The following is a 19362-nucleotide window of genomic DNA, read 5'->3' on the forward strand; positions in this document are numbered from 1 at the left end:
ATGACTGCTATTTAATGGCATTCATGAATCTTTAAATATGATATTATAATAATTTTAAATGGGATTACCTTTCAGGGGATGCATACCAGAATATTTATAGAAAATATAAATATATTTTCTATACTGCTGCCAGTGATTTGCTCAAAATAAGCCATTTGGGAAAGGGAGAGCTTATGAATATAGATACAGGAGACTGGATGTGCGTTGGTAATTACTGAAGCTGAGTGATTGACATTAGTCTATTTATCAATATGTTTGCCATGTTTGAAGTCTTCTCTAACAATGTTTAAAGAAAAACCTAGGAGTAAATAACACTGACAAATATTCAGAACTGTGATATGCCGGCTCTATTTGCCAACCCAGAAGCTCCCAGTGTTCAAGGAAAACACAATTTCTTTGGCACATGAGAAAAGAGCACAAATTATAATAGATGAAGGAATGTGTACAGGTGAAAAGCAGCTGGAACACCAAGGATATTTCTTTATTTCTTTAGAGTTTTTAAGTTTAAGATGGAGTCTTGTTGTCTGAGATGACCTCAAAATTACCCCATCACAGACTAGCTTCGAACTCCTGAGCCTCCCTAGGACTAGGATGCCAGACATATGCCACAGTGGTTGGTTCCTGTTATTGTTGCTGGGATTGTAAGATGCTTCTCAATGTCACTCCTATAGATTGACTGGTAAAGGAAGAAAAGGAAATCTGTAGGCATGTGCTGGAGGAATGGGTAGTTAACATGCCAGCATAAATAGTATCCTTAGCACGAGAGAGAAATGAACTTTAAAATTGGGCAATGACAACTGTTCTGTAATAATAGAGGGACAGTTAGTACAGGGAAGGACAAACACAATCTAGCAGGCCTAGTGACGGGAGGAAAGCAAACACTGATGACTATTTTCTTAACAAAGTAGGAGACTCAGTTCTCTGGTGAACGGAAGTAGAAATGCTGGAGGGAACAGCTTTCAGCTCTGTAGATTCATGAATAAGAAACAAAATGTGTCAACAGAACACAAACAGCTCTGGGCACGGTGGCGGAGCATTTGTGTTCAAGTAAACTAGAACATGGTACTGGGACTTAGAAACAAGAAGGTATTTGGTGTTATAAGCTCATGAAAATAGGAAAGAAAAACGGACAGGAGGAGGAAGGGGAACGAACATCTGGAAACCCAGAGAGGATCAAAGAATGGGTAGGAAGGAAGTAACTGGGAAAGATGATGGTAAGAGATTGGTGTTAGAGAGTAGGATGTGAGGATGTTGTGTTTCACTGTTGCTGAAACCTCTCTGTACAACTTAATTAATATGAATACAAGCTACATGCCTAGATTGGACAGATCTACCATTGCACTACTGTGTTCCCCAGCTATGAGATCCCTTAGAATTTGCAGTTTCTCCAGGCCACGTGCTTCAGCTCCTTCTTCCTTCCACCTCCTCTTCCTCCATACACTCCTCTTTTTGGAGAGAGCAAAAAATGCAAAAGATGCTAGAGGTGCGTGGCTAGGCTTGTCCCTGGAGTGGAAGAATGGTGAAGCAGTCCCAAAGAGAAAAGAAGAAGCCTTTGCACTCACTATTTGGAAAGAGGACGCACAGTAACAAACAGCTGCCGCCTGACCAAGGTCAGCTTTTTAGCCAAGACAGGAAGGGAAGTCTTATGTTGGTCTAGGATTCCAGTGAGGTATAGAGACCTACCAACCGGAAGGCTGACGAGGGGTTGGGGGAGAAGCATTTATTATAGAACAAGAGACCCACGGTGATGGGGTTGGGAACATGCTGGAAACATCTGGAAAGAAGTAAATTGTGGTTGTTGCTCTTTGAGAAGATACATACTAATAGAAATTTCTACCAAAAATAAATAAATAAATAAATTCCGTGCAGACCTACAGAGAGGGAGGAAGTGGGGCGGGGCTTAAGTTCAGACTAGGAACTGTGCAGAATGAGGGCAGCTTGAAGGAGTCGAGATTAAAACACATTACACATCCTCAGCCCCAGCCCTAACCACATCAAGTCTCATCACTAGACCGCTGTCAGTGAAGACTTCACTGCGAAGCAGAAACGTTGTTGGAGTGGTTTTTCTCATAAACAGGGGCCAGGATGCATTCCAGGCAGCTGAGTGAACAATGGCATAAGCAGACATTTTTATCCAAAGACTAGGAAGTAAGGTTCCAGTTGGGAAATAAGGATGGAGAGACAGCTGTGCTTGATACTAATTTTCAGTTTATTAGATGATGGGGGTAATCAATTACAACTTGATTACAAAGAATTCTTGTGATACAAAACCAGTTTTTTTTTTTTTTTTTTTTTTTTTTTTTTTTTTTTTGCATGGGTAGCGCACATCAACATTTATTTATGTAATACTGCATTGTGGTAATGTTTTAAATACGTTATGAGTCTGTTAGATCATCCCTACGAATCTCTGACTCGGTAGTATCCCATTTTATTGAACAGGTATGAGAAGGCTAAATGACTTAATTGGTTCACTTGTCAAATAATTGGAGAAACAAAGTCTAAACTCAGTTTTGTGTGACATCAGAGCCTAGTGGGGAGAGAGTGCAGCCCTCCTACTGTTTTTGAAACCCGAGTACATTGGGGTCTAAAGAGAAGGAATAATAAAAAATGTGGATTAATACTGTGTGGTCGAAACATGGGGAAACAAACATTAGGTGCTGCAGGAGAGAGGTACCTGGTGGAGAGTGGGAAAAGTGACTTGTCTAAGCCTGGACAGGCTGTTGCAGGTAGAACTAGCTAACGGTTATGTAGAGCAGAGAGAACCGGAAGGAACTAAGTTGTCTGCTGACCATGATGAGAGCTGAGATATGGTAAGGAAAGGACTGGTGTTTATCCCAGAGTTCTTCGCAAGAGATAAGAGCAATCCCTTACTCTGAAGGATGCCCAGATTGTGTAGACTTGAGGACCTTCTACAGTTTACATGACTATAAGACTAGAGTCTACATTTTATGACATAATTAATCTACTACTTATTCTGTGGAGTGGGGTATACTGCCCCCAAATGATTCTCTCCTTCTGAGGTGGTCTTGGGGGGAGTTGTGAGAAAATACCAGGTATGAAGAATTGAAGGAAGGGAAGGTTTACTTTTGCTCACAGTTTCAAAGGCTCATTCATTCTGTCGGGGAGCAGGCCTCCTCTCATACCATGAGGTAAGCAAGGGGATGAATATGGGGCTGACCATTGCAAAGTAAACATTGCAACACCTGCCCAGTGACCTACTTTTTCCAGCAAGGCCCCACCTCTGTCTACCACCTCACAACATTTCTATCTTTCAAAGGGTTAATCCTTTCCTAAAGTCAGAGCTCTTGTGACCTGTTTGTCTTCTTTGATGTACCCAGGGATGTGCTTTACTGATCTCCTGGGTGCTCTCAGCTCAGTCAAAATTAACCGTGAAGACTGAAAAAAAAAAAAAAAAAAGACAAATTAATAGTATCCTCCAAAGACTTAATTTCTTCAAAACTTTGAAAATAATCCAAATAAAGATAACAAATTTTAAAAAACTAATCGTGTTTTGAGATTACTAATGATAGAGTTAGTAAGCTAGCTGTGGTACTCATCTGAAAGCCCAACCTTGGAGAGGCAGAAGAAGGATTACAGCAGGCTTGACACAGAAAACGTGAGCTACAAGAAAGCTCTCGCCTCAAACAAAAGGTAAAATCTAAATAAAGGCAAAAAAAAACATTTATAATCAGGGTGTGGGTTTGTTCTTATTTTTGTTTTGTTGTTTTTTAATCTCACTGACAGAGATTTACAAAAGGAAAAAATGAGATGAGTAATCATTAAATCCTCCCTTGGATATATCCGGGGTGGTCAGACAGTTAAGACAATAGCATTAATGACACCACTTTATCTTATTGGGTTTATATTTATTACTTGTTTACTTTTCTGATAGGACAGGGATACAAACCTAGGGCTTCACAAGAGCTAGACAAGCATCCTACAGGCATCTTTACATCCAATCTCATTTCTAAGTGTGGTCACATCCTATTTTGAAGGGTACAATAATGAAGGAGTATGAAAACAAATGCTGTGACCTTCACCCCAGGAAGTAAAGAATTGGAATGTAAATAGATGTAGAAAATACTATTGTTATGGTTAATCCCCAATATACACAGCTAATTGAGAGCATGTGGGCAATTTTGATAGATGGTGGGCCATTAGCTATGTACTGACTAGGGTTTGGAGACCAGGACAGCACAGGCTTTCTGCCTGTAGAACCTGCCATAGAACGAATGTCGCCTGATCCTGTTTCTCTACTTCCCCGATTATGCCCATCATCCACCTTTTTGCCTTGTTTAGCTCCTGCATGTTCCCACCAACACGCAGCCTCAGCCTCCTCAATCTCCCTCTGACCCCATGACCTCAGCTAGACCTTCAAAAGCCAATCAGCCTTGCCCTCTTGTCTGTTCCAAGAGTCATTTTGCCATTTTCATCTGCATTGATGACTTTATTGCTTTACTGGTGGTCTGTCCTTCTGAGCATCTTTTCAGAGAGCATCAGAGAGTGAGGCAGCACTTGGGGGTAGAGTAAAATGCTTCATTCTTAGGCCTATCCTTGACGACCCTTTTAAAAATAAGACATGCAGTGCTTGAATAAATTCTGAGTACCAACTCTGACTTTTTACTATACCTTTGCATGTTACCGTACCCATCCATTAAATAAGGCTGCAGCTGATGGTCAGAAATGAAGTATGTGCTCTTGGCTGGATTAGAACATTCATATTCCTCTCTGCTTCTCTGTTTGCTGAGGTTTGGGCTCACATTTTCCCCTATGCTAAAGTTTAGCTTAGTGGCTAGACGAGTTATGAGTCTTTAGACTTTATCTTTTCATCCAGTTTGGAAAGTTTCTGTGGACTCCAATTAAACATTAGGTTAATATTTGCTTTGGCCTTGGTACAGTTCCTTAAGGATTTAGCTTCCTGATACTGCTCATGTATTTGCCAGGACAGTTCTTTTCCTTGAACTTCCAAGAGCTTATGTTTCTTCTGCTTGTGTTGACACTATCAGCTAAATTCTTTCTGCATTCGATTTTTGAGATCTGACATTTAAGTCTCTTATATTGACGGAGCTAGTATACGGGCTGACTTAACTCCCATGTTGGTATTTGACGGCAGTACTGGGCACAAGCCTGGTGTTTCCATGGTGCGTGTTTGATTGATAGAAATCTCCTCTCTCTGAGTATATCTTGACATTGCGCACTCTGCCCTGGTAGTTGAAATGCATTTCTGGCTGCTAATCTTTCAACAGAGAAGTGACATGAAGGATGAGATGTTCTAAGTGACGGACAGATAACGACTTGGCACAAATAATCATCGGTTTCTAAGCCCTTACTGTGAAAATCAGAAAGGCTTCCCTGATGGATAGCCTGTGCTAGAGCTAAAATGTAAAGTGACTCCCTAAATTGATTGCCTTCCCTCCTAGTTACTAAGAAACAATAATAATTTGAAATTGTTTCAAATAAAAGATTGGAAGGAGCCTTTCCTTAAGAAACAAATGTTAAACCAGGCAGTGGTGACATACCTTAAATCCCAGCACTTGGGGGACAGAGGGGGGTGGATCTCTGAGTTTGATGCTAACCTGCTCTACAGAGTGAGTTCCAATACAGCAATACCTTGTCTTGAAAATCAAAACCAGCCAAACAAACAATAGTTTATTTCTTTTCAGATAAATTAAGAATGATTATATATTATAATAATTTTTAAAATTGGTAAATATATATAATACAAAGTTTAAAATGCTCTAGTCCATGGACTAGAGAGTGGCTCACCAATTAGGAGCACTAACTGCTCTTCCACAGGTCCTGAATTAAAATCCCAGCAACCACATGGAACCACCTGTAATGAGATCCGAGGCCCTCTTTCGGTGTGTCTGAAGACAGCTATGGTGTACTCATATACATAAAGTCAATAAATAAATAAACAAAAGAATAAATCTTAAAACACACACACTCATTTAATCCACTAAACTACAATGGATGTATGTCTTTTCTTCCCCCTGCGAGACTGTGGGGTCCTTGAGTAGAAATATATTTTTTTTTCTCTATTCCCAGTGCCAGGCATAGTACCTCTAGCGTAGTAAACACTTATTAAATCATTGGGTTAACATGTGTACAAATAAACCCTGGATTCTATATAAGATGTGTGTTAAAGATGACATACTATTAAAAATGTTTTATTATCAGTGGTATTAAGCGATGAAATTCATAACATAATTAGCATGTATCATAATTATAAAACTGGCATTAGGCATTTAGAATCTAATTAGGGAATATTTAAGAGACTAGAATAATATGGAGGTGAGAAAAAAATCCCCTGGGCAGCCACCCAGGAATAAAGTAGCAATTCTCACGATACTCCTTACCAGGCCAATGAGTAGAACTGCTATTCCCAGTTGAAACTAAACCTAAAGCTCTGAGTCACCAGAATGTTCTCTCTCTAGAACACTCAGCCAGTGATGGGAATTGGAGGCTCCCAGTGTCTCTGTGCCTAGGATGCTTGCTCCTGGACAATCACTCACTGAGATATTATAGCCTGTTACAGACAGGGGCACTCTTTCTGAAGCTCGTGATGAAAGTCTCTTTCACTCCTCGAGAAGAGTGGGGCCTTGCACATGTCCACACTGTAGTTTATTAGGGGTATTCTCAACTCACAGGAAGGAAAAAAAAAAAAAAAGGAAACAAAAGTCCTCAATGGACATCTCAAAGCCTGTGTCATCCAGAAGTAAGGGAGAACAAGGAAGGAACCTCAGGCAGGATAAGAGGGTACGCAGAAGGCTGGGCTGTCAGACTTTTAGAATGGCTGCTGGTGAGTCTATAATGATTATTTAACTGTTCTGCTATTCCATCTGTGTGTAAAGGTTAAAATAGTTAGTGTGGGTGAAACTCTTAAGCAATAGCCAAGCATACACAGCGAGCAATGAGAGAGGTATCGACAGTTATTACTATCATTGTTATTCAATACAGAATCACACATAGTGTGGTTTGTATGTTCAAGTGATTTAGTGGGTGGTACAGTTTGGTCTAAAATGTCCTCTGAAGCCATGTATCAAATTAGGTCCCCAGGATGGCATCATTGGGAGATGAAGCCAAGATGGAGACCCTTAACCTTCTGAAGTATGGCCCTATGGGGGAATTATGGAACTGTAGTCATTCCTTTATCCTTTATGTTTCCTAGATCCAATAAATTGAATTTATTTCTGTATTGTGGTAGAATGGAACCTTGTTGCCTTTTGCTTAGTGTGGTGCACTGTGGCAGTGTGTTCTCGGTTCATGTCACCTCCCCACAGTACACTGATCACAGTGATGGGCTAATAACTCAGACCAGCCTTCGCTGTGAGCTCCACTCGCTCCACGGAACATTCTGTTCACCTTTGTGCTTCAATGTGAGTTAATTGTGCGCATGCTCATGGTTAGTGGTAGATACCGGATCCATACATGGTCTTCCCTTCTGAACCCGTATGTAGACCTCCTCTCTAATTTCCCCCCATAGAAATGTCCTGATGAGATGGGTCGTCAGGATTGTTCCAGTGGTGTCACTTGATTTTATAAACACACTGCCATATGACCTCACCTGTTTGGCTTTTTTTTTCTTTCATCTTTTTGTTTATTTTTGAGACTGTATTTTGATTTCATTTCATCATTTCCCTGTCCTCCCTCTAAAACCTCCCATATACCCCTCCCCCACCCTCCTTCAAATACATGGCCTCTTTTTTTCATCAACTGTTATTTAGTGCATAAATATAACCTGTGGAATCCATGTAGTGGTCAATTGTATGTATATTTTCAAGATTTATTGTTAGTCCCTGAACAATCCTTTGGTGTGCTCTTCTTTAGGGAAGACCTCCTCTCCTGCCCCCAACCTTGAAAGTTTTCTTTAGTTCCTGGTTTAGGGTTGAGGCCTCCTGAGCCTATCCAATTTGATACATCCATTGGTTTCCTGTTCCGCTCACCTTTGGGCTTGGTCATGTTGGTCTGACTCCATAGGTGTAGCTTCTGATGTTATTAGGAGACACAACCTCACAGCAAACTCTGTGGTCCTCTGCCTTCCAAAATCTTTCCACTCCTCTTCTGCAATGTTTTCAGAGCTTTGGGTGTGGGAGTGTCTTGTGGACATGCTAATTGATTGGGAGTGGGCTCCACAACAGTGCATGTTGATTGGTTGCTTTTCTACGGGTCTCTATATGTGACTTCATCATATGGTTCCCTGCATTCTTGTCTCATCTGAACTCTCTGATAGCTGTCTGGTCACTTGTTTCAATACTGTAATTGAGCATTTTTATCAACTTAGAATTTCTTTCCAACTTTAGACCAGTGTGAAGATTCTTTTACTCATCCTTCTTGGGTCCAGAAAACTGCTATAGCTCACAATTCACACAAATCCTGTTATTTCTAAAGGAATTTAAACACACACACACATATATATATATATGTATAGATAGATAGATAGATAGATAGATAGATAGATAGATATAATGTTTGTATGTATGTTGTTTATGTTTATATTTAAACAGGATGTTGCTTTGATTCCATCCCATATTCAATTCATGTTAGTTTGCCTATATTATGTGTAATATAAAATATAAAAAGTGCAATTTGTTCATTGAGAAAAATATGACTTTATCAACTCCACACAATACATATTGAAAAATTATCTTATTCCCATAGGGCTTTGTAAAGAATAAATGGAATCTTATAGTGGAAAAACAAATATAATTAATCAATAAAACCTCCAAAGTGGAGTAACCAGCCTTCCCATAAATCCAGGGCAACCAAACCTCTGTGTTTACTACTGGAAGCTCACCAGTTCTGTGGAAGTTTCTGGAAAGGAATGTTGTGGAATTGGCAGCAGATCTAAATAACTTTCTCTCCTGTTCCCTGGTTCATTGGCTCAGACTAAACCCAAGTCCAAAGCAGGAAAACATCTGTGTTAAGTCACCAGGTCCCTACTTACTTAGGACCTTTCAGAATGATTAAAAACCTGGTGCCTGTTACCTTTTTGCCAGGCCAAGCTGCACTGCAGGATGAGTCAGTGACCTATCCCTGGAAGTTTGCTAGAGATACAACTTCCACTCACCTGTGAACTTGACTGGTGCCTGGTTAGTTTGATCCTCCACCTCTCTCCCTATTCTGCCTAATAAACAGTCAGGACATGACTGACTCTTGTTCCTGCTTTACTCTTATACCCATTTTCTTGGTGTGGAAGTCTGTGGACCATCAACAGGAACCTGACTGCATACCTGTGTGTATTCTTACCTCTTTTCTTCATGGTGCTTTGTGATAACCTAGCTGTTTAATAGAGTAGAATGTCCATGTTTCTTTCTAAGAATGCTCCCACTAACCCCAAACTCTCCAAAGTCCATTTCATTGATAAAATATCATTGTCTTTATTGAATTTGTGACAAAAATCAAGTTTCTCTGAAGAGGGTCTCTGTTCATGCTCCTATATCATTTTGTGAGAACACACTTTACCTTACACCACTTCCTTATCATGAGAGAGAGATACAGAGAAACACAGAGAGAGACAGAGAGACAGAGACAGAGAGAACTCTTGAAGATACACACACACACACACACACACAAGTAGGCACACATGAACTCTCTGTGACACTGTGTACTCTTCACAGTCAGGAGAATCAACTCCATGATAGTTTTGTAAAAAAAAATAATATAGAAACTGAGAAAAACTAGGAAATATATTTCTCAGAGAGGTCTGCAGGAGTAAATCAAAGATGGAGAAGCTCAGGTTGACCAGAAGGCTGCACTTTCTGGGGTAGAGAGAATGGCAATCCTTGGACCATTACCCTGGAAACTGACTGATCCCTCCTCTTCCAGGTCTTAAAATCATTTTCTCATTCTCCACACTTTAGGCAAGACTAGCCACTAGTCTCAGGAATTCTCATGCTCTTTAGTAATAATGCCAAATAAATTTTACAGATTAGTCCACATCAAGATTATCTGAACATCACAGTTATAGAACTTGAACTGGGTGTTGACAGAAAATAAAAACAGAACACATGCTGAGTTTTAAGAAATTGTTATTGGAGATGGAAATGTGGCATGACTTTTAAAAGTCCGGAAGGAGCAACATGTGGGGATATGTGCAGTACCAGTGCCACTTGCAATACTGACTCAGTAAACTGTGCCTTCTTATAAGCATCTCTGATGGAGGTTGATGGAGCAAGAAGACAGAGCATCAGCGAAAACACTTGCTGCCCTGCCAGATCACCAGAGTTAAGTTCAGCACCCCTGTGGGATGGCTCACAAACACCTGTCTCGCCATCTCTAGGGGACATGACACCCTCTTCTGGTTTTCATGACCATCCACCCATATCCACAGGACAGAGAGAAAGAGAGAGAATAAAACTAACAAGAACAAATGGTTAAGATCTAAGAATCAGACCTAGGGTTCTCTGAATTTCTCCACTTCAAATTCTTAATTTTTTTTTTTGTCAGAAGAGAAAACTGAAGTCTGAGGAAGAATGGAAAGGGGTCACCTGTCCCATAGTTTTAGCCCCAAATTTCTACCTCACATTCAATATGATTGCATTCAAAATCGGTGTCCTAAAATGTGAGCTGATAGTAAAACTGTCCACCTACTATTTCAGCATCTTAATACAATGCCAATGGTTTTAATTTATCTGTGAACTGCTCTGTCTTTCCCATTAAGCTGTGAGCTACTGGGCCATGGCCATCTCTTATATCTGATCTATATTCCCTACAACTTTCAGTGAGTTTGGGATGTTTGACGACTGTTACGTTGACTGATTGCAGATTCATAGTAGGATAAACTATAAGGTTTTATGTTTCCTGCAAGTGTATTTCAACTTGTGCTCAGGCACACCAAAGACTGGAACATAATCAGCTCCCCAGTGGACCTACAAACCTCTTTTTATTTTCTGTCTAGCTCCAGTTCATGTTCTTTAATAGTGTTGTTCAGATAATCTTAACATTTGGTGGCCTGTAAAGTTTACTGGATATTATTACCAAAGTGCAAATTGGAATGATCATTAGAATTCTTGAGACTAGTGAGTAACTAGATTCTTGCCTAAAGTGTGAAGAATAAAAAGGGAGATGAGCTCTCTCTGTTGATTATAGAGGTTAAAAGAGGAGGGATCATTGATTTTCCAGCATCACTGTTCTCTCTTACCCTCAGGTCTAGCCTGCACTACCCATCTCTACCTCTGTTTGTAACCATCACTTTTTCTCTTTGTTCCACTCCTCTTCTCTTCCTGTGATTATCCATGCCCATGGATTTCATACGTGCTCATTATACTTAGGAACTAACTTATCCACAATGTCAGCACCACAAAACTCAAAAAAAAAAAAAAAAAAAAAAAAAAAAAAAAAAAAAAAAAAAAAAAAAATGAAGACAGAATTAAGACTCTATTGCGAAATAAACTCAGATATTTCTTTTTCCTACCTGCTCAAAAGAGAACTCTGTCTGGTTGGTTACTCATTCATGGGATCAGCAATCAATGAGAATGTAATGTGTTCTGACTGTGCCATCGGGTCCTGTAACAGAAGTAGAATTGAGCTCCAGTCCCTGACAGCAACAGATCTGATGTTATGCATCTTCTTGTTCAACCTTAAATAATGAATATAAATTCTTTATTCTACTTAAACACACCTCTAAATTACAAAGTCTCTATGTAAGTTGGCCCAGGCTGAAGCTCACCAGGTAGACCAGCCTAACCTCTAAATTTCAAAACTCTGCTTGCCTCTGGAGAGTTGGGGTTAGAGGTGTGCACCACCACACTGTCAAAATCCCAGAGATTCACCTGTCTCCTTGTCCCAAGAGTTGGGGCTAGAGGCATGTGCCACCACACTAGGCTGGAGATTCTTTAAGGACTAACAGTTCCTGTATGTTTCCCATGTTGCCTCATTTTCCTTATAATGCAACCAAAACACACCTGCAGCAAAACAAAGTACATATACATCCAACACACAGCTACTTGCTATATGCCTGTGATGCTGGAACTCCATGTAACAAAGACACAGATGCCCAGAGACCGCATCACTAATTCTAACCGGAAGTGGAAACAGAAAGAAGCAAATCATCTATTCTTGCTACTCACCATAGTCGGTAAAGTTGTCATAGAAACTAAGGTGACAATGCAGAATTGCCTCTCTAGGGGACGTTCAGGGCTAGAATTCTACAAGCTTGGGTCACAACCGGATGGCAATTAGAACTCTGGCCAGGCTGAACAGAGAAAGTCACCAACAAGAAACACAGAGATGCTAAACATGCAACACTCAACAGACATAAACACAATGGGGTTTACATGAATTGGGAACTAAAGCAGGAGTGCAAAGTCCTACATAGAGAGCCGAGCATTTTCCAAGGAGATAATAGTGTCGTCAAATATAGCCATTTAAGAGACTACCAAAGAAGGATGAGACATTCTCTACAAAGAAACTCTGGCTGGTGAGATGCCGCAGTGGGTAAGGGAGTTTATCATCAGTCCGGACACATTCAGTTCTTGGAACCCACATGGTAGAGGAAGAAAATAAATCAATTCCTGTGAGTAATTCTGACCTCCATACATGCAGCACACACACAAGCATGCATACATATGAACATACATACAAACATACATAAACTCATAGATGCATACATACATATATACATACACACACACACACACACACACACATATATATATATATATATATATATATATATATATATATATATATATAAGCAAACATTCATATAAAAAGAAGCTGGAGAGAACATCTCAGAAGCTCTTTAAGTGTTTGAGAGCAGATTGTAGAGTTTGTGAATTTCATGGGGATGACAGGACTGGACAGTTCGTGAGCAGGGGAGGGAGTTCTATGCCCTTCGAGGGTGGAACAAAGCTAGGTGCCTGAACAGACAGCAGTGGAGGTGGTTTCGAACAAGCCCTGCTTGCTGCAGCACACAGGAGTGGTTACAGGTGAAGAGGAATCCAGCAAAAGGCTAGGCTCAGCCATTTCCCCTAGGAAGATCAATGGCCACACTTGAACCCCTGGCCTCTCTTGCCGCTGCAGTGGCCACGGGATCTGTGGCATGACACTTTCTCAATGTAGCGATTTGTACTGAGCCTGTCACTAGCTCAGCAGGAGGTAAAATTTACTTGACAGTGTTTCCTGGCTCTCTCCCAGCCTCAGCGTGAGAGCGGGTGGGAGTGCTGAGCGAGTGGGTGGGTGCCAGGCATGGGGAGTCTTTAAGACCTGCAGCCCTGGGAGGAGGGGAATGAAGGGCTCAGGCAGGCTTACACGGAGCTGGGGAGCTCAGGTGCCAAGCAAACCTGCCCCCCACACACGGTGCTAGCCCTCCATCCTCTGTGTCTTCAGTAGGTAACTCTCAACATCTCTGAAACTCATTGAATCCTCTCCACCCCCGTTTTCAAGCCTCACGTTGAAATTCTGCTATTCTCTGGTTCCACTGGCTTCCTATTAAACTGCAGATGTGAGCCTCTCACCATCTGTGGGCCACTCTTTGAAACCTTCTGCCTTTTTCAGGCAGGGTGACAACATTTGGGATTTCTTTTTTTTTTTTTTTTTTTTTTTTTTTTGTCCTACAAGAGTCTTGAGTTTAGGCCAAAAACATCCCAGGCCCAGGATGAATGTGCTTTAGACCTCATTTTCTGTCAGGAGGCCAAGTGGACTTGGGAGAGAGGGTGGGGCTGTCTGCGGAGACTTGATTTTCAGTTTTGCCCTTTGCCTCTGGAGCCAGGGCTCTGGCCCAAAGCCAGGCGCACAGAGAGAAGATTATGGTGTTTTCTAGGTAATTTTAAAGCGTACAAGCCCAAAGCAAAGTCAGGTGGTTTCGAGTCTGCATTGAATTTTTCATGTTCAGGATTTGTCATGAGCCGGGTTTTCGACAGTACTATATTTTCAATGATGAAGGGGGTTGTAGTCTTCTGGAGACAGGCATGTTTTGGTTGTTTGCTAATGACCTCTGGTTTTGCTTATGTGGAGTCTTGTTAACAAATTGAAATGTAGCGAAATACAACATTCTCTTTTTTCCTGCTTTTGTTTTTTCTTTTTTCTCCCTCCTTCTTTCTCTTCTTTCTTAAACAATAGGAGCCATTACGATAAACTGTCAAAACTAGGTTGTAGATATTGGTTATTGTAGCATCATTAATACTGTGCAAAAATAAATTAGTCACTTTGGCAATCAAACACATTCTTTTTATCTTCTGACTGTGCTTCAAACAGAGCCTTCTCCTTGCCTTTGATAGGTCCTATTGTTTAAGAGAACTGCAGAAATGTATTCAAAAATTCCTTGAAAATTTTCCAACTTCGGGACCCTATTCAGCAGTAATTAGCCTTCAAGGCGGCTGCTAGGGAGAGCTTGGCAGGGGGTTGCTCTTGAGTCTTAAAGTGCACCCCAGGCCCTGCATGAGAGGGTGTCAGTGTGAGGGCTCATGCCAGCTGAACCTTCCCAGCTTGCGTGCCCAGCCTGCACTTTTACCACATCCTACGTTACCTCCCAGACCTCTTTTCTACAAGAAAAAGAAGTCGACGCAGAGGACACAGGGAGTGGGAAATCAAGCCAGAGTGACATCTGCACTCAAGTGCAGAAAATAATGCTCAGGTGACTGAGCAGGTGACTCCATGAGCCAAGTGCTCAGTGTGGATGAGGAGGAGGTGAGTTCAAATCCCCAGTGCCCCTGTCCAAAACCAGGCTTGGCAGTGCATATCTGGGAGGCAGAAACAGCAGGACCCCAGGGGCTTGCTAGGCAACTAGCCTAGCCAATCAGTGAGTTCCAGGCACAGTGACAGACTTGTCTCAACAGAATAGATAGATAGATAGATAGATAGATAGATAGATAGATAGATAGATAGACAGACAGACAGACAGGGAGGGAGGGAGAGGGGGGAGGGAGAGATAGATAGATAGATAGATAGATAGATAGATAGATAGATAGATAGGGAGGGAGATAGATAGATAGATAGATAGATAGATAGATAGATAGACAGACAGACAGACAGACAGACAGACAGACAGAAAAGGTGAAAAACAATGGAGAAAATCTATCATTGGCCTCCACATTTTCCGGCACAGACAAATACACTTGCATGTAAAGTATATGCACACACATGCAGATACTACACATACATTGATATTATAAGTAAATTTTAAAAATTACTCTTACCTCAGGCAAGAGACTGGCTTAGTGCAACAGAGCTGCCGTTTTCTAGTTAAGTTTAGGCAGATCCCTGGGATGGTTTGTGTAGAGACAATGTCACTTCCCAGAGAATGTTCCTTTTCCTATCATAAGCGCTTGTCACAAGATGGTTTCGGAGTGATGGGCATGATATAAGCCAAGCTGAGGTTTTTCAGGTTTTTCTGTCTCCAAAAATGAAGCACATACTTTACATTCATCACAGACAGCTTGTGCCCTTCACCAGAAGGTACAGTAAAGCTAACAGTAGCAACTATCGCTGGTCCCAAAGGGACGTGCTCGAAAAAGACAAAGGTGGCTGCTTAGAAACAGAGTGTGTCTCATATTGTCAGAGAGCCTTCCACAAAGGCAGAAATGTCAGCAGATAAACCCCGAGAGCATCGGTGGGTTAGAGGAAGAAGATGGGGGTATTGTACGGCTCCCCTTTAAGTTCTGAGTTCATTAGGCTTAAGTAAGGTATGGTGGGTGGAGAGGCTTCAACAGCACGATTGCACTTTCTCACAGAGCTGATACCAAAGAACCACAAGGGCCAGCTTCCTTTCAGAGAACTTCTCTGGAACCTGTAACAGTCTTAGCTCTGTGTCTCCAAGCGCTCTTCCCCCTGTATGTGTCTGGGTCCTAATCTCTCCTTGTAAAGACACTGTTCATCTTGGGTTACACTCCCCAAAGCCAAATTTAAACATAATTACCTGCTAGAAGGCTTTATCTCCAAATACAGCCATCACCTTCCAAGGTACTAAGAATAAAGACTTCAGGACAGGAGTTTAATTTTAGAACCAATGCAATTCTCCCCATAATGAGAACCGAGGCTACTGCAGGATCCAGGATCACACTTGCTTATGGACCAAAACTAAAGTCCATTAGCATCACAGGCTACACAGGACATCTGTTCACCACCCTGGCCCCTAGCAACTGAATGCTACAGTCTCCCCAGTGCAACACCAGGGCCAGCAGGACCCTGAGGGAAAGTACGGTATGTGAAAACAAGACTGTTCTGAACGTTGGCTCTGCTGGTGGCGAATGGAAAGACCGTTTTTATGCAGGGGAACCATCTTGGCTGATGTTCTGCCCACGGGCAGCTGGTGCACAGGGCTTGTTTGAATCTAGGCTCTGTACCGTTCAGTGCCCCGGCATGGCTCTTCCCAGACAGACACATGAGACTACCCCAGGAGAGCTGTGTTATCTCTGTCTTTCACACATGCAAACAAATCATTTGAAATGCAAGAGTTACATACAAAGCGTGTATAGATATATACTGGTATTTTTTTTTTAAACTTATCTAAAGCTACGTTTTATCTGTTTTTAATGAGCTAGGACATACCAGATGTTTAATTTCTTTTTCTCCTATGGGACAAAGACTGACCATTCTTGGCTAGAGTCCCCATTCTGCTTTCCAGAGCAGCCATGCTGGTTTGTAGTCCCGGCAGCAATGTGTGAGGACTGCTTTGTCCCGTATCCTGGCAGCCATTTTCCTCTGTTTTTTTTTTTTTTTTTTTTTTTTTTTCCCTTCATAGTAGTCACTCTAAGTGAGATGAGATTGGATCTTTGTGTAGTTTTGGTGTGCCCTTCCCGGGCAGATATGAATGCTGAACATTTTTTCCATGTGTGTATTACACGGTTGCTCTTCTTTTGAGAGCTGCTTACTCCATTCCCCCCCCCCCCGCCGCCCATTTATTGCCTGGGAGTCTGTGTTTGGGGCTTTAACTTTGGAGTCCTTTACCTTCCAGACACTGCCCTCCCGCCGGATGCACAGCTTGCAGAACACAGCACAGGTCAGCACCGAGCACGGCTTCCTCCAGCCTTCCTTTAACAATGCTATTGTTCAACTCACACATCTGTCTTCGCCTCCGATACAGAGGCCTGAGCTGATAAACGCAAGGGATTCCCACTCGGTAGCCATTCCCTGTCGATCTGGCTACCCCTGGACTCTGTTCTACTGCTTTACCTTGGCATGGCCTTTTCCTCTTAATGACATTTATCCCCTGGCCTTCAGCACTTCTTGGAAAATGGCCTCCGTCCTGTCTTAACTTCATGCCTGGATTTCTATGTCAGCTTAACCCGAGTGCCACTTCCTTACCCAAATGCACCATGTTTACAATGCCAGTCACCTCTTTCCGTCCGTGCTCAGAAAAGATGTAAACTTGCACAGGAATATTACACATCTTCAGGTGTATTTGGTGCATGGCACATTTCTCAGCGCATACTTCATAAATTAGCAGGTATTGCATCAAGAACTCTTTTTTCAGTTTTTTTTCCCCATAGTTTATTTTTTTTTATTCACATTACATCCCAATCGCAGACCTACTTTTTCCTTGTCTCTTCATCCCACTCTTACACATCCCTCCCCCACTACCCCTTCCCTCTGTCCTCAGAGGAGGGGAAACCCCCTTTAGGTACCACCTGCCTTGAGACATCTAGTCCCAGCAGTACTAAGCACCTTCTTTTCCGCTGAGGCCCAACCAGGTAGTCAAGGAAGGGGAAGGAGATCCAAGGGAACAGAGTCAAAGACAGCCAACTTGCCCACGATCAAAATTATTATTATTTTATCTATGTGGACAAATGCTCAGACCTCTTAGGGCTTTCTCAGCTCTTACCCTGGCTTCCAGCTGGGAATGTCATCCTGAGTGTGACCAGGCATGCTTTGCTCTCTCCTACATGACTGTCTTCCTCCCCGTCTATCACGGTCCCTGCATTTTTCAAAGCAGGTCTAGGCAATACCTTCCTGGAGCATATTAGATGGCAACCTTCAGGGCCATCTTAGAATTAATTCCTCTGGTATCTCTTCACTGTAGCAGAGAATGAACATCTGACTACATACCTGTTCTCTGCCTTTGGCACAAACAAGTCAAGGAGTCAGTTTGTTTTCCAGGGGTTCTCAGGTAAGGGAAAATCCTTGCTGAGTTCTACCCAGGAATGTGTCTTTTAGGAAAAAATAAATTCCATGTCTCGTTTCTTACAACAGGACGGTCTCTGCACCGCCTTGTAATTCCATGCGCGATCCCTTTCGCTTGCTTTCTCATGTCTCTTGGGTCTGCTTCCCAACCTATGCAATAAGCACTCAGCGGATGGCGGTGACACCTATGCAGTCTCCCTGTCCCTGTTAGAGACCTCGGCTGAGTGTTTGCTCTTAATTTCCCACAATCCATTTGGAAGATATTGAGATCTTTCAGAAGTACGGTGTAAAACCAGATTTTCCCAGTGTTCATTTCAGAGCATCTGTTCTCATAGCTGGGTGGTTGGTGCTCAAGGGCAGAGTCAAATCTTGACTCCTATTGATTTCCTAAGATGGAAAGATCGCTGACATACTACCTGAACTGTGCATTCAGTCAAAAAAAGTTAGAGCCGGGACGAATACTTTCTAAGACAATATTATTTTAACAAAGGGCTCTTTGTATTTTTGTTTCTACGTTTGTGCTCTTTAAACATCCAAAATATCAGAGGGAAAAGACACCCTGTATGAGCTAAACTAAAATGATAACTTCTACAGAGCAAAAGAATGAACAAAATTGCCACTTCACCTTGGTAGGTTTTACTGGAGAACAGAAAACGGAATTTGTTCGCAACTCCAGAGTTCTGATGGTGCCTTTCTGATAAACACGTATTTGATTTTTTTTTTCTTTAAGGCCATTTTTATTCCTTGTTAGTGTCAGGGAGTAAATATTAAAACTGGATTTGATAAGTCTGTCTGTGCTGTCACCAATCCTGCACGTGCCTGCTGCAACTTTTTTAAAAAGTTCACCCGTGCAGAGCACTTTATCCATGAAAGAAACCATAGAATCGTCGCAAAGCCACCTCCCAGCTTGCCCGGGATGCCTACTTCCTGTCCTTTACTTCCAAGGCCCTTCCTCAACACTCACCCGTGAGCACCGGGTCTCTGAGCTGCTAAATATTTATGCGGACATGTGTGACTAATTCATATACCTACAAACACTTTGGGGACTTAAAATTCACCCAGCTCACCAAACTTTCTCACTGTGCAAGAAGGGTGGGCTTGGTAAGTCCTTTGTTTTGCTCTTTCAAACAGCAGGGATGGGAAGTGTTAGCCTCTGTATTTTAAGGATATATTGCACAGGTTACCCTCTCAAGCGTAGCCTTTTAAATAATATGGTTGGGTGTGTGGGAGGTGCACACGGATGACTTACTTATAAAATTAGAGGCTACCCCCAGACCCCAGCATTAATTATCATTTTAT

General features: G+C 41.9%; 1 protein-coding gene across 6 annotated transcripts in view; it reads left to right on the top strand.

The window, feature by feature from the left end:
* The window catches only part of DYNC1I1 (dynein cytoplasmic 1 intermediate chain 1), a gene marked incomplete at its 5' end in the record, with an annotated part of 260581 nt that overhangs the window by 212039 nt on the left and 29180 nt on the right, over window positions 1-19362 (top strand). The window lies entirely within an intron of this gene.

Source organism: Micromys minutus, assembly GCF_963924665.1.
Source record: "Micromys minutus genome assembly, chromosome: 23".
Taxonomy (NCBI): domain Eukaryota; kingdom Metazoa; phylum Chordata; class Mammalia; order Rodentia; family Muridae; genus Micromys; species Micromys minutus.